The sequence below is a fragment of the Coenobita brevimanus genome, chromosome 55 (genome assembly GCF_032717465.1).
Source record: "Coenobita brevimanus isolate Jiangsu-jjx chromosome 55, ASM3271746v2, whole genome shotgun sequence".
Classification (NCBI taxonomy): domain Eukaryota; kingdom Metazoa; phylum Arthropoda; class Malacostraca; order Decapoda; family Coenobitidae; genus Coenobita; species Coenobita brevimanus.
In genome coordinates this window covers 46938267-46954510 of record NC_137008.1, presented here as the reverse complement: position 1 = coordinate 46954510, position 16244 = coordinate 46938267, and the positions used below count along the sequence as shown (strand labels likewise).

General features: G+C 43.7%; 1 protein-coding gene across 1 annotated transcript in view; it reads left to right on the top strand.

Annotated features, from left to right (window-relative positions):
- The window catches only part of LOC145401213 (zinc finger MYND domain-containing protein 11), a 643482-nt gene that overhangs the window by 419236 nt on the left and 208002 nt on the right, over positions 1–16244 (top strand). The window lies entirely within an intron of this gene.

Here is a 16244-nt window from a genome sequence, read left to right as displayed (position 1 = left end):
ATTGTCAGAAAAATATAGAAAACTGACTAGAGGAATATGAATTGAATTGGTAAGGTCCTTCTACCACTTGAAGTAAAGTATACGTTTACCTAAATGGCAAAAAAGAATGACATGAATGAAAGCATCATCATATCGATTTGGAAGGACTGGGAGAAGATAGAGATCGTGCATAGGAAGTGATGCGAACCTGGCAGCTGTGAAAGTTTATATGTCGTCCTGAAACTGACTGAGAAGTTTATAGGGCGTTATGTGGAGCGTCAAAGAAAGAAAACTCTCACTTTTACCCCTTCTTACCACCTTACCCCACATAAATTGCCCCCACTTATACGCACCATTGGGTAAAACAGTGAAAGAGATATAACTTCTGTAATTAAGAACATCAGTGGCATAAATAATAGCATTAACAAAACAAAAGTCGGGCTGGGTACCCTTGTGTTGATACGTAGCTTCCCGGCACTCTTCCCCCACCCCCCATCCATAAGGTTGTCAAAGTTTCGCCTTCTCTTGTATCATGTGGCCTTTGGGAAAGATGTTAGGTCGTATGGTTAGACTAAAATTTATGGGTCTGGCAGTTTTAGGGGACAAAATGGAACAGAAATGTTTGCAAACCAGAAAAAAGTACTCTTTCATCCATGTGTTCTCGAGAGTTAGCTTTCTGTTTCACATTCTTCACATCGGTATCTTTCTTCCCAACAAATTTCAGACTGACTGAGAAGTTTAGCCATATGCTTAGCCTGTTCACAGTGTGTTGAGAAGCGCGATATCGAATGAAGAATGTGAAACTGAATGCTAACTCACGAGAACACATGGATGAAACTAATTTTTTCTGGTTAGCACAAATTTTCATTCTATTTCGTCCCCTAAAATTGACAGACCCATAAATTTTCGTCTAACAATACAGCCTAAGGTCTCTCCTGAAAGCCACATGATACAAGAGAAGGTGAAACTTATATAACAACATTGGGGGTGGAGGGAAGGAGGAAAATACCGGAGAGCTATGTAGCAACAAAAGGGTACCCAGCCCAACTTCTGTTTTTGTTTATGCTATTTTTAATACCATTGATGTTTTTAATTACAACAGTTATATCTGTTTCAGCGTTTTACCTGATGGTGGGTGCAAGTGGAGGTACTTTACGTGGGGGTAGGTGGTAAGAAGGGGTAAAAATGAGCGCTTTGGAAAGTTGCCAGAACATATTGTACCATTATTCATGTAAACATACTGTCTGAGTGACGCGGATTTGAGTACCACGGTCGTTGTCCAGTCCCTATTGCCCGTGGTACTCGAGGTTTGAGTGTGTATGTGGATATAGATATATATATATATATATATATATATATATATATATATATATATATATATCCATCCAGTCATCATCCAGTCCTATGCCACCCCATTAGGAGCATAGGAGCCCGGAGCTAGGCAAGTTGGTCTTGACATTGAAGATAGGAATGACCAGCCTCACCCATCCCTAAGTGGCATTATGTGAGCAATAAACCCCAACCACCCCTTGGATATAAACCTACACCAGCTCAATCCGATTGGAGCCCCTTAATTACCCACTAAACCTCCAGTTGCCATGATGTGGTTATATGGTTACCACCGACCTAAGTAAATGATTTCCTGGTGTGCAGGAAACCATTTGGCTTGTCACTCAGTGTAGAGTCACCCATAGACAAAAGGATGAGGAAAGAGTGAAGGATAGAAAGACAGAAGAGAGAGTGTAAAGTCTCCTGTAGGCAGAAAAATGAGGAAAGAAGAAAAGAAAAACAGAAAAGGAAGGAAGGAAGAGAGGAAATAAAATACATGCGAAACAGAACTGCATTGAGTGAGTGGATGATGGCGCCCCCACTTACCAACATATATATACAGTAAGACCTCACTATAACGGACTAATTGGGGCCCAGGCCATTCTGAAAAAAGCGAAATTCCGATGAAAGCGATATCCGGACTTCCCCCTGCTAATCAGGACTTTTTCTGATTTATCAGGCATTAGTTCGGATTGCACCAATGGTTTTTAAACTGTTTTTGCTACTATTGCAGTGCTGTACTGTGTTATACCTTCACAACATTAATCAAATGGTATAATATATATAATAATACAGTACTGTACACTGACAAACATGACTTTTATTTACCTTAATGTGGTGAACATAGCTGAAGTGGTCAGGCAGTACGGACTGCTTCTGGCTTTATCGGACATTTTCCAATATGTAAGAAGTTAGTCCTGTACCTCCTCAAGTCTGATAAAAGCGAATTCCGGTCTATTGAAGTCTGTTATATTGAAGTTTTACTGTGTATACTGTACATATATATATATATATATATATATACACCGTTTATACATAAATATATATATATATATATGTATATATATATATATATATATATATATACATATATATATATATACCGTATATATATATATATATATATATATATATATATATATATATATATATAAGTAATTACTCTAATATCCGGACGCCCAATAACTGAACATCCCCACTACCCGGACATAATCGTCCTGGGATTTAAAAAAAAAAAAAAAAAAAAAAAAAAAAAAAAAAAAAAATAATGGCCGTAATTTGAATTTACCGCGCACGGCGCGGGAGAGCATTGTTTTGGCGTGTCATTCCTCCGACGTCCGATAGAGCGCCGCTGCATCCTCCCCACTTTCCGCCTGTCTCTCGACGCGATTGCACGCTCGTCGTAATGGCTGCCCACGTGATCGCTTTTGTGGTGGTGCCCTACCTGCTGCTCTCGGGCCTCCTCTTAGTGTGTGTGATGATGGCCCCACCACCTGAGAAAAGGAAGAGAGTGGTGTTGACTCTGGAGAAGAAACGGGAGATATTGGAGAAAGTAGATGCGGGGTGGTCTTCTTCCCGCATTCTCCGCGAGTTTAACCTGGCCCGGTCTACTTTGTTCGATATCAAGAGGTCCCAAGACAAACTCATGCAGTACATGGCTGACTTCTCGTCGAGAAGCAAACGCAGCGTGGAAAGGAAGGTTATGTTTACCCCCAAGTTTGCAGAAATCGACTGATCCACGTTGATTTGGTGTCGACAACAACATGCTGCTGGTGTGATGGTACGTGGAACGGAGCTGAAGGCTGCTGCTGAGAAGTTCGCCAGGCTTCACGACGCCCTAGACTTCAAGGCGTCCGAGGGTTGGCTCTTCGCGTTCAAGTTGCGGCATGGCCTTACCAACCGTAAAGCACATGGCGAAGCATTGGACGCTAACGATGATGGAGTTGACGAGTTTCGGCACAAGGTGAAAGGCTTGATCAACAGGGAGGGCCTAACTCTCGGTCAAGTCTACAATGCTGACGAAACTGGCCTATTCTATCGCTCGCTTCAAACGAACACTCTAGCCGAGGAGACGGAGAAGCGTGTACCTGGCTGCAAGCTTTCCAAGGAACGGATATCTGCTTTGTGTTGTGCCAGTGCTAATGGCATGCACCAGCTTAAGCCCGTTGTTGTTGGCCGTGCAAAGCAGCCTCGGTGCCTTCGTGGGGTGATGGATGTCCTTCCTGTCATCTGGTACCATTCTTTGAAGGCATGGTTCACAGCTGTGATCTTCAAAGACTGGTTTCACCCTCACTTCGTCAAGGAGGTCATCCATTACCAGATGAAGACACTGGGAATCCCGTGCGACCAGGTAAAGGCCCTCCTTCTGCTCGACAATGCACCTGCCCACCCGTACGACAAGGACTTGGTTGCTGAAAATGGCCGTATTAGGTGCATGTTTCTGCCACCTAATACGACTGCTCTCATCGAACCATTGGACCAAGGAGTGATCGTGGCAACAAAGCTCCTATACCGTCGGAAGTTCCTGGACGAGGTGATGGTTGTTCTCGAGGACGAGGACGAGCGCAGGGAGGGAAGGGACACACGAGGCAAGTGGACTTCGGAAAACCTTCACCGCTACAACATCAAGTCTGCGCTGTACAACTGGGCTAGTGCATGGAAGGAAGTCCCTGTGAAGACTCTGGAAAATGGTTGGTCTCGTCTGCTTCTCGGAACGGATGTGGAGTACGATTTTCTAGGGTTTGATGTGGATGACTTCCATGCACGGCTACGTACACACGGCGACGATGTAGATGTGGACGATGTTTGTGAGTGGTTGGATGACAACGAGGGCGATCCTGGGTATCAGACGTTGTCTGATATCGAGATCGCGTCTTCGGTTGCAGGTGTCGGTACCGAACTTGAAGATTCCGACGCTGAAGGCGACGATGATGCGGACTCCTCTCAGCAGGACACTACTCCAGCCATCCCCAAGCTGAGCGCACTCCGGGAACATCTAGAGTTCGTCCTAGACTACCTGGAACACCCGGACTGCGACAGGGAGATGGGGCACTTGGGACTCGTGGAGGAAGTGCGTGCTTTCATGCAGCGCATCATCAATCGTCAGAATCATCGGTCATTGCGTCAATCAACCATTGACAGTTTTTTCAGGCCCGTGACCCCCGCTGTGCCCAGCCCTGGCTCCACTCTGTTGCCTCCCCAAGCCAGGCCCTCATGCTCCGAGCCACAGCCTAGCACATCAGCCATGGTGGAGTCACCGCTCGACGTGAGTTTGCGGCTGTCTTCAGAGTTGTCTGCAGTGGGTACGCCATCACCACGACCCAGTGATGCACCCCTAGGTCGCCTGCCAGTGATACTCTCGGACTCTGACAGTGAATAAACAGCAAGAACTTCTCCACCAGACCACACGGGAATTTAGAGTGTTGTGCAGTGAAAAAAACAGTGTGTTGTGTTAAGGATTTAAAGTTGTGAGAGAAAAGACTCAATAAAAACAAAATTTAACGTAAATAGACTTGTTTGTTTTGGCTTTGGAAAATTATATGAATGGGAAAAGTTAAAGTGCAACACTTAGTAAGTTACAATGGAGCATTATTTGGACAAAAGTGCACACTGTGAAGAGAACGGACTTTTGTGTGTTATTGACTAAGTTCAGTGCAAGACCTCAGGAACAGTGTACTGCAAGTGCTGCAGGAAATCGTTCTTACTGTCAGAGTCCGAGAGGAGGCGGTTATTCATCGAGGTGGCCAGGGACTTGCTGTAAGTAGCCAGAATGTTTCATACTGTACTTTTTTCCATACTATACTTACCTCTTTTCACTCTTTAATGTCCTTTATTGGTGTGAATAGGGTGTTAGGAGCTATGCATGTGCAGTAGGAATGTGTTTTTCTGAGTTAGGCTAGGTTAGGGTCCATAAGTACCAGAATGTTTATTAATGTATGAACATACTCCTAAACCCTCATTTTATGTTTCCTTTGGATTTATTTCAGTCATTTATGTGCCTTATTGGTGTGATTTGGGTCTTAAATAGGTGCTATGCAGGTCCAGAGGGAGTTGTATAGGTGTTTCTCTGAGTTAGGGTCCATAAGTACAAGTCCATAAGCTGGGGCCCAATATCCGGACAGAACCAATATCCGGACCTACCTATGGCTGTATTACGTCTGATATTGGAGTGATTACTGTACTGTATATATCATTCATTCATTCATTGCCAGACGCCATGTATCCCATACGGGGTGGCCAATGGCTTAGAGTTAATTGTTTTACAGGGAGGGGCACTAATCCTCCACCAACCCCACTTGACACGTAGGGATGCCAACAGCATCTGGTGTTCCCAGGCGGTCACCCATCCAAGTACTAACCAGACCCAACGTTATATATATATATATATATATATATATATATGTATACAGTGGTGGGCATTAACTCATCAATCATTAATCCGTTAATAACGGAGCTAATTTTTGTATTAACGTGTTAATCCATTAATTATTTTTTTTAAGTTAACAGATTATCGTTAACTTCCATTAAAATTTCCACTGATTTCCGTTAATCCGTTATTTATTTTCCTGTTACAGGTCACTTTAGGTCAGAAGCGTTTTAAATCGTCATTTAAATCATCAGATTGATAGTATCATAGTTTCTCTAAGCCAACAGAACTTTGGACTGTGAAGTGATCATAGACTCAAAGTGATGGCATCTCAATCAAGTACATCGCAAGAGTCTATCCCCTTGTCTCAGTTGTCTGTGAGTGATGTTTTTGGAAGGGAATGAGCGCCTGCCTGTGAGGTAGGACTCAAAGAAGAAATAGAGGAGGAGTAGTGATAACTAAATTGAGTGATTGTGTCTTTTGCATTTCTATTAATTTTGAATTCTAACTGTATTTTTTAAATATTTTGGGGTATTAATAAAACTTTTCTAGCTTTAAGAGTGTCTTTTATAAAGGAAAACTGAGTTGCATATGTAAAAAACAAAAATTAGCAAGTAGCAGATTAGTGGACTGTCAAATTAGTGATTAGCCAAGTTAACATTTTAAAAAAGTAACGGATTAACGGTTACTTTTCGTTAATTAACGGCGGAATTGGCGGATTAACTTTAACGGAGCTCCTTGATGGATTAATGGATAAAGCCAAAGGCATGTCCAGAAAGTGGGTCCATGCGGTTAGTTGGCCCCTGCCTCCTGGACAGCTACTTATGGACCCTAACCCAGCCTAACTCTACATAACTCCCCACCAGACCTGCAGAACACCCATTTAAGACCCTAATCACACAAATAAGGGACAGAAAGCATGAAATAAATGAAAAGGAACCAGAGAATGAGGATTTAGAGGTGAGTCTGGAAAATACTGTACAGTATTTAGCAGTATCCGGGGTACTTACAACAAGTCCGTGGCAGTTGCGATGAATAACCTGCCCCCTCTCAGACACTGACAGCAATAAGGTGCACCTGAAGCACCTACGGTAATCCAGTGATGCAATGCACTTAATCATTTGCACTCTGTACTCATGTCTTAACACTGCTCATTCTTTTCTCACTCTGCACTGCACTGAAGCCTTTTCACTCTGAATTCTAATTTCTTAACAATGCGCATTCTTTTCTCACTTGCGCTCTACTGTACTTGACTTTCAACAGTGTTGCACTCTGCACTTAAGTCTCTACACTCTGAATTCTAATTTTTTAACACTGCGCATTGTTTTCTTTACACTGCACAATGCTATAAATTCCCATGTGATCTTGTGGCAAGTTTTTGCTGTTTATTCACTGTCAGAGTCCAAGAGTAGGTGTTGCAGTGGCCGAGGGGCATGTCGCTGGGTCATGGTGATGGACTATTCACTGTAGATGATCCCGAAGACAGGCGCAGACTCACATCCAGTGACGACTCCACCATGGCTGATGTGCCGGGCTGTGGTTCGGAGGTGGAAGGCCTGTCCTGGGGAGGCAGTGGTGTGGAGCCAGGGCTGGGCACGGCGGGGGTCACGGGCCTGAAGAAAGTGTCAATGGTTGATTAACTTAAGGAACGGTGATTCTGGCGACTGATGATGTGCTGCCCGAAAGCGCGCACTTCCTCCACAAGTCCCAAGGGTCCCATCTCCCTGTCACGGTCTGGGTGTTCCAGGTAGTCGAGAACGAACTCAACGTGCTCCCGGAGTGCACTCAGCTTGGGGATGGCTGGAGTAGTGGCACACTGAGAGGAGTCCACATCATCGTCTCTGTCCTTGCCGGAATCTTCAAGCTGGGTACTTGTACCGGCAACTGAAGATATGATCTCGATATCAGACATGATCTGATACCCAGGATCACCCTTGTTGTCATCCAGCCACTCACGCACATTGTCCACATCAACATTGTTGCCAACTGCATGAAGACGTGTATGGAAGTCATCTGCGTCAAAACCTAGAAAAGTGCAACACTTCAGCTTCGTGAAGCAGACGAGACCAACCACTTTCCATAGTCTTGACAGAGACTTCCCTCCATGCACTGGCCCAGTTGTAGATGGCTGACTTGGTGTTGTAGTGGCAAATGTTTTCCACAGTCTGCTGGCCTTGCGTGTTCCGTCCCTCCCTGCGCTCGTCCTCGTCTTCGAGAACATCCATCATCTCATCCAGGAACTTCCTTCGGTACAACCTTTTCATTGCCACAGTCACTCTTTGGTCCATTGGTTGGGTGAGAGCAGTAGTATTTGGTGGCAAGAACATGCACCTAATACAGCCATTCTTAGCCACCAAGTCCTTGTTGGAAGGATGCACAGGTGCATTGTCCAGAAGAAGGAGGGCCTTTACCTGGTCGCACGGGATTCCCAGTGTGTTCCCCTGCTAATGGATTACCTCCTTGACGAAGTGGCGGTGAAACCAGTCTTTGAAGATCTTGGCTGTGAACCAAGCCTTCACAGATTGGTACCAAACAACAGGAAGGACATCCATCACCCCACGAAGACACTGAGACGGTTTTGCACGGCCAACAATAATGGGCTTGAGCTGGTGCAAGCCGTTAGCATTGGCACAACACAAAGCAGATATCTGTTGCTTGCAGGTACATGCTTCTCCATCACCTCTGCTAGAGTGTTCGTTGGCATCGAGCGATACAATAGACCAGTTTCGTCAGCGTTGTAAACTTGACTGAGAGTGAGGCCCTCCCTGTCGATAAAGTCCTTCACCTTCTGCTGCAACTCCTCTACTCCCTCCTTGTTGGCATCCAGAGCTTCGCCATGGGCCTTACGGTTGGCAAGGCCATGCCGTAACTTGAAAGCAAGAAGTCAGCCCTCTAATGCTTTGAAGTCTAGTGTGTTGTGTAACCTTGCAAACTTCTCAGCAGCAGCCTTCAACTCTGTACCACGCGCCATCACACCAGCAGCACGTTGTTGTCAGTACCAAATCAGCTTGGAGCGTTCGATTTCTGCAAATCGGTGAGTGAACATAACCTTCCTCTCCACGTTGTGTTTGGTCTCCGATGCGAAGTCAGCCGTGTACTGGGTGAGCTTGTCCTGGGATCTCTTAATATCAAACAATGTAGAGCAGGCCAGGTTGAATTCATGGAGGATGCGTGACGTTGACTATCCCACGTCCACTTATCCAGTATCTCCCTCTTCTTCTCCAGAGTCAGAACCACTCGTTACCACACTGTCAACCATCAAAAATAAAAAAAGTCTCTCCTCACTATGAGCAAGAATGGGACGTCATAAGGGGTAATAGGGAGGTGGAGGGAGTGTGGAGCGGCATCAGGAGGTGGGGAAAGAGAGGGACTATGCCTGCCATGCACAGCCAGTGCAGTCTAGAGGGGGGTATGGGAGGTAGTTTGGGTGGGAGGGGACACATGGGGCAGGATCCAATGGGACAGAAGCAGGTGGAGAGATGTCGTGCAGGAGGATCCCTCCTCACACCCAAGGAGGGGGCCGGATGATTCCTTCCACCACCTCACCTCTTAGTTTCCATTGGCTTGGTACCATTTATGTCATAAAAGAGGCGGGGTTACAGCTTTTCAGTTTTTTGTAACCTCGCCACGATCATCAGCCTTAGGACTTTGTGTACCAAGTTCAGAAACTGATGATTGTTGGACATAGGACTGTAGGGGTTAATTAAATATATTATTAAATAATACAAAGAAGTCAATTAGATACAGCATTGGCCACCACCAAAGTGAAATAATAAAAATCTTGTATTCTTGCTTGTGGCTGGACTCTAGCCCAACACCAAAATAATGTTAAACACTTTACAGTACTTGGGAGACATGTAATGTGCTGGTGGTGGGGCTGGAGATAGCTCTGTGACCAGAGTGAGGAGTGGTTGGAAGAAGTTCAGGAAGCTATTGCCTCTCCTGACATTGAGAGGGCTCTCTCCCTCTGTGCTAAGGGATATTTGTATGCGGCATGTGCTAGGAGTGTAATGCTGTATGGTAGTGAGACCTGGAGAGCAAAGGTAGAGGACATTTGCAGGCTCAGACATACAGAAATGACAGTGATTAGGTGAATGTGCAATGCATCCTTGAATGTGAGGCCTGGGGGGGCTAGGTTTACGATGAAAGGATGGGAGTGGAGTGTATTGGTGTTGTAATGAGGAGAGGTAGATTGAAATGGTTTGGGCATGTGGAGAGGATGTGAGATGACAAGACAGGTGCAGAAAGTGACAAGTATTAATGCTGGGGGTAGGGTTGCGAGAGTCAGACCAAAAAAAGACCTGGGACTAGGTCATAGAGAGTGACCTCAGGGATAAGGGACTGAATAGGGAGGCTGCCAGAGATCAAACAGCATGGAGAGCTGCCATTAGGGGACCAAGGCTGTAGTGTGCAAGCATGTTGGAGCCATTATAATTGAAATGAAACAACTCTGTGCATACATGGTCATGGTCAGAGAAAACTCAGTTTTAAATTAAACATTTTTGCTTCAGTAGTTTGGTGCATGTGCATTTTAGAGGCAGGTGGCTGTGGCTATGCTTCCGTGTGTGTGTGTGTGTGTGTGTTGGGCGAGGGCGTGCATTTAGTAACTTCCTCATCTATATTTTTAATATCTTTGCTTTCTGCAAATCCATGAAGGCAGCATACAACCTCTTTCCCTTCTGCAATTAATACCTCTAAGCTTGTTAGAATGAAAATTTGGTCCTCATATCATCTTTCCTTCCTAAAAGCCCTTGCTCTTCTCCAACTAATTCCCAGGTTATTTCCCTGACTGTGATTATAAGTATCCTGTCTTAATTTTTTTCTGTTATACTGAGGAGACAAATCCTTCTGTGATTGCCACATGTTTCTTTCCAATTTTCCTGTGTATTGGGGAACATATGTGACTTATATTTATCTGAGACCTTACGTTCCTCGTAAGACAGTCTGCATATCTTCCATTTCCATTCTGTCATTAACTCTCCCTTTTATTTCAGCATTTCACCACACACTCCATCACTTCCTGGAGCTTTCTCCATTTTGACTCTCTTCATTGCTTCTTATACCTGCAAACTTCTGATCTCTTCATCTCTGCTTGCTTGTCTTTTTCTCCCAACCATTCACCATCCACATACATTTGTGCCACTTTTGTTTTTTATATTTAATAATCTCCAAAGTGTTCCTCCTTCTGCTCACTTTTTCTCTCTTCTCCATGAACATTCTGATATTTTTATTTTTCACTCTTCTACTGTTTCCCATTTTACCATGCCATACCTTCTTGACCTCCATCCACAACAGTTTCTTACATTCCCTCCTTTTTACACTCAGGTCTCTTCCTAATTCCCCATTCATTCTTTTCATCCAAGTATTTTCACCTCTCAGCTTTGCTATATGCAGTATAACTTTTTCTGTCTCTGCACTTCCCCCACTCCTTTACTTTCCATCCAATTACTATATGGTTTCTTCTCTGCCATAGCTCTTTTTGCCTCATCATTCCACTGTGCTGTCCTTTGCACCCCTTTATGTTTCCTCTTCACTCCACACACTACCTGATATGCTTCACAGATTTCTTCTTTGAATATCACACACATGCCTTCCACTTCCTCCATGTGCTCCAAATCATATCTGCCCAGTTGCCCCCCCACTGCTCTCTATTCTTCCATTTATGTACATGATATGATTTTATACTTTTCTGTTAATGTTTAATCATTTACACCATCTATCATTCATCCTTTTTTTTGGTCTGTCAGGAGTGTAGGAGCCTGGGCTAGGCTACTTAATCCTGACATTCAAGGCAAGGGTGACCAACTCCATTTGCCTGTGAATGACATTATGTGAGCAAGAAGCTCCAACCATCTCATAGTTGGAAACCTTTATGGGCTGCATCATGTTAGAGTCCGTTAACCCACTAGACCACCAGGTGTCATGTGGTTATTTGGCTTGTCATTCTTTATAGCATCACCTGAAGGCAACAATATATTAGTGAGTGGATGATGGGTGTCCCCACCTACTGTGTATTTAGTATTTATTTAAGTACAGGTGCAGGGAAGGGGCACCTTCATGCAGTGACACTGGCAAAACTGACAGCTCCTCTGCTTGGTTATGCAAGCGCCTTTCAGCTCCCTCCCTCTCCCCAGAAAGGGAGGTAGGGGGACTGTAGATGAAGGCAACTTCACCCTGTAGTCTCCTGGGTTTACAAGCAGATGAACTTGGGGTCTAACTACTATTTACAGCTACTGCAAATTGACTAAGGACCTTCCCCCACAAGGTATTAAAAAACAAAGAAATCATAGTATATCACAATGTTTGTTCATGAAATGCCATTTATTAATATGAAATCATGTTTTTCTTGTTTTTCAGGACCAGTTGGATGCATTTTGGCATGGAATCACTGAGATCTCTATAGTAATCTAAGGACATTTCTTTGCACCAAACATTTGTCAGTTCAGTCCTGAGGTTGTCGAGATTGGGCGTCTTCTTCTCTACCATGATTTTCTTCATCTTTGCCCAGCAATTTTCTATCGGATTTAGATGCAGACTGTTGCCAGGCCAGTCGAGGACCTCAATCCGATTACCCTGAAGCCATTTTGTCACCTTTCTTGACTTGTGACATGGAGCTGAATCGTGCATGAAAAAGTCACATCCACAATTAGGAAAAAAGTTTAACAAATGATCTTTCACAACTTGAATGTATTGGCCACCATTCATCATCAAGTTCTTAGGAAGAAAGTAGAGGCCTCCCCTTCCCATTTCACCTGAGGAACACCCCTATACCATTACTGATTGTGGGTGCTTAACACTCAGCACCGTGTAAGCAGGGTCATATCGACTACGGGAAGCAGGGCGACGAACCTTGGCAGAATGCGCCTGGAACACTTGAAATGTGCTTTCATCAGAAAACATAACTTTTCTCCACTTATCCCATGCCCAGTGTGCATACTTCTTGGCATACTGAACTCGCTGCTTTTTCATGCGGTCAGTGAGAAGCGGTTTCTTGGCTGTGGTACGGCTTGGCAAACCCAGCTCCTTCTGCAAGTGGTGTTGGATAGTTCAGATTAAGATGTCTTGTAACAGCTGGGGATGCATTCTCTTCTGCTGCTGTCAGTCAAGGATTTTTTATTACTTCCCTCTTCAGAAGCGTATCTGTACCTCTGGAAGTCGTTCTCTTCTTTCCACTGCCATGCTTGAGCTCTGGTATAACATCAGGTGGCAGGCCGTGTGCTGCAGAAAGAATCTTCACGACGGTTGATTTTGTGCGTCCAGTATGTTCACAAATCGTGTTAAGAGGGACATTATCCTGCCTCCATGCGATGATATGGACCCTCTCATTCATCCCTTGAGCAGTACTTTCCAGGCATGACAACTCGGCTCTAGGAAAATAACAGGGCAAACAGTAATGCATACGAAAAAAGAGGGAATGGAAGCTTGGAGCAACAGGAACATATACTCCCACTCTCGTTTCTGGGCAAACACTGACGTACTGAGTGTTTCACCACCTCCCGCCAACACCAGAGGAGATGCCAGTTACTTCTTGCCCAAAAAATTCACTTGGTAGAGGTGGAAATGCAAAGCAAAGACAGACAACTCTCCCATAGCAGTTCTGTGTGTAGGTCCTAAGTCAATTTGCAGTGGGTGTAGTATCATAAAGGATATTCTTTATTTTTTTGAGGTTGTTGCAGTTCCCCCTTTTTTTTTTTTTTCAATTGAATATAAACTACCACATAATGGTCTCACATCTTCACTGTACTTTTGTGTCTCTCTCATGTGAAATATAAAAATATACTGTCCAGTATTATATTATGCAGTTTTGTGTATTGCTGTTTACTTAATGCCCGAAAATGTCCTAGGTAGGAGGAATTGTGAGTCATAAAACAGTAGCTAGTTATGGATGTTGGAACCAGTTAAATTTTTTCACTTAAATTTATGTATTCAACATACAGAGATTCTAAAATTCTTAGGCTTTCATTGGAGCAAGAATCTAGGATTCTAAAATGAATTCTGCTAGGTACAGTTCATACATATCAGAGACATCCCGTCCCCCAGCCAGCTGGTGTAATACTCTCCACATCTGGTAACACTGATAAGTTTGGAACTTCACCAGGTTTCATTCGGTCACACGAACAAACCAAACGTGGTGATTATTGTCGCTTTGTGCAGTTATTGGTAGTATATAAACAATGTTTTGCCATACAGTATCCTGAAAATAACAACATTTTGTGATGATAGTGGTAAAATACTTTCACACCATACTTATTCATATTTTATTCATATGAGACACACAGGTTTCGTAAGTGTGACTTCCAACAAACATCACGAACTATACTACATTTACCAACGGCCAGCATATAAGCCATTGTAACGTTATCTGCATTCCCGCACCTGTCATAATGATCACAAAATTACCGTGACCCCCTTCCACCCTGACAGTGAACCAGAAACTGGTAGACCTCTTTAATCAATGCAATTTCAAAAGAGTTGGCGCCACTGGGGGAGAGTGAGTGGGACACCTAGGAGGCAGGAGGAGGAAGGTGGATGAGGAGGGGGCAATAGTGGTCTGGCCGGTAGGAGAGGGGGCTCTACAGGAGACGAGTGATGGGGTAGAGGAGATTGAATTGTGGCAGGAAGCTAGGGTGGGATGGATAAATGATACTCCTGGTGACATGGTGCCAAATCAGTTGTAGTTTAACGTTAATTTTATGGAATATGATAGTCAGGCCATTAAACATATGCAGATTTTGGTATGTTACACAGTCTATCAGCATGTTTTGTTATACAGGTATACCTCAGTATACAATACCCCTAGATGTGATACCCCAGCTTAATGATGGGGATAGAAATACCATCATACCCCGCCTAACAATGGCCAGACCCCTGTTTAACGGTGGGGTTTGATATTTTTTAACCAATTTTTATTATATTTTAAACTAAAATTGTGTGTTTAGGTTGATTTATAAACTGTTTTTAGACTCAGAATAATGTATTTTAGCCATAGGCAGGGTGAACATTGACATTTTGGGGTACAGTTTACTAAGCTTGATTTTTTCTAGACTTATGTTTGACAATTTTCAGATTTTGTTTGTTGGTTTTAGTGAGTTATTTACAGGTGTTTGGCTTAGGTCAGCTTCTTTTTCAGCTATTAGGCCATTTAGATTGGCTTTAAACTTGTATTTGGGCTCATTTGGGTGGGTTTTGGACTTGGTTGGGGGGGGGGGAAACCCAAGGTTGAAAAATGCATCCCATTACTTTACATGTTAAATCTACCCCAATATACGATTCACCACCTAATGATGGGGTTAAGTAAAACCACCTTTACTTTACATCGGTGCCATACAAATATTAATGAAAACCATAGGGACCATCATTACTGTCAGACTGCGCATATTTATTGGTGATGAAGGAAAAATTTATATAGGCTCGTCCCTACCCTGTTTGCGATATCAGTCATCATCCATGATGATACTACATAATAGGTTACAATAGTAATTCCCAATCACTATGACAACACCTGTAACATCTGACAACCTGTAGGGACATTTCATATATTTTGACATTAACAAATAATCACCATACTCATAATACAGAGGTACTGAGTCACCCAGTGGAAGGTGTGTTGTGAACTGTTACAAACCATGACGGTCAATTACAACACATGGCAATATCAACATAATGTTCCATTGTCTGACTGTAAAATTCCGTATTCTCCATGAAACAATTATTTGGCCCGTTCATCACCTTGTAATCTATCCCTCCCACTGTAGCTCCTGTCGTCAGCCAAAGTCCACCATCCCTTACCCCATCACCCCTCTCCTCCAGCCCCCAGTTCGACCATTATTGCCTCCTTCCTCAGCCACCTCCTCCTGTCTCCCAGCTTCCCCACCCCTACCCTGCCACCTCCTGTGACGCCACCTCCTCTATGTAGTAAACTTGCTTTGATTTCAGAGGTTTACCAGTGTCTGGTTCACGGTAGGGAGGATGGATGTCACGATAATTTTCTGTTAATTGATAGTTGTGGGGAAGCTGAAAACCGTGGATTATATGATGAATTGTTAACCGTTGCATGGTTCATGACTCGAAACTGTACCACCCATGAAATCTGTGGCATTCATAATAACTGCCATTATGTAGAGAGTGTATTATGTGACATAATTATAAAAACTTACCAGAATCATGACATGCTATTATCAGTATATTTTCTGGTGGAACATTGCTTATATATTATATTACCACCAATAACTGTGCACAGTGACAATGATCACCGCGTTCAGTTCATTCTAGCAACCGAGCAAAACTTGGTGAAGTTCCATACCTATCAGTGTTACCAGATGTGGAGAGCATTACCACCACCTCGCTGGCGGAGGGGTGTTTCTGTTTTATATGTCCGCAACTGTACAATAGTAGTTTCTTTCATTTTAAAGATCGTATGCCAGCTGACATGTGCTCATCGATCGTCTATCTTTTTGCTTGCCCCAGTTGCCAAGCAGGGTATGTGGGTTTCACGATTCGCTTACTGAAAATTCGAATCGATGAGCACCTAGGTCAGTCTGCCAAAATGGGTCTTCCACTGCACAATCCA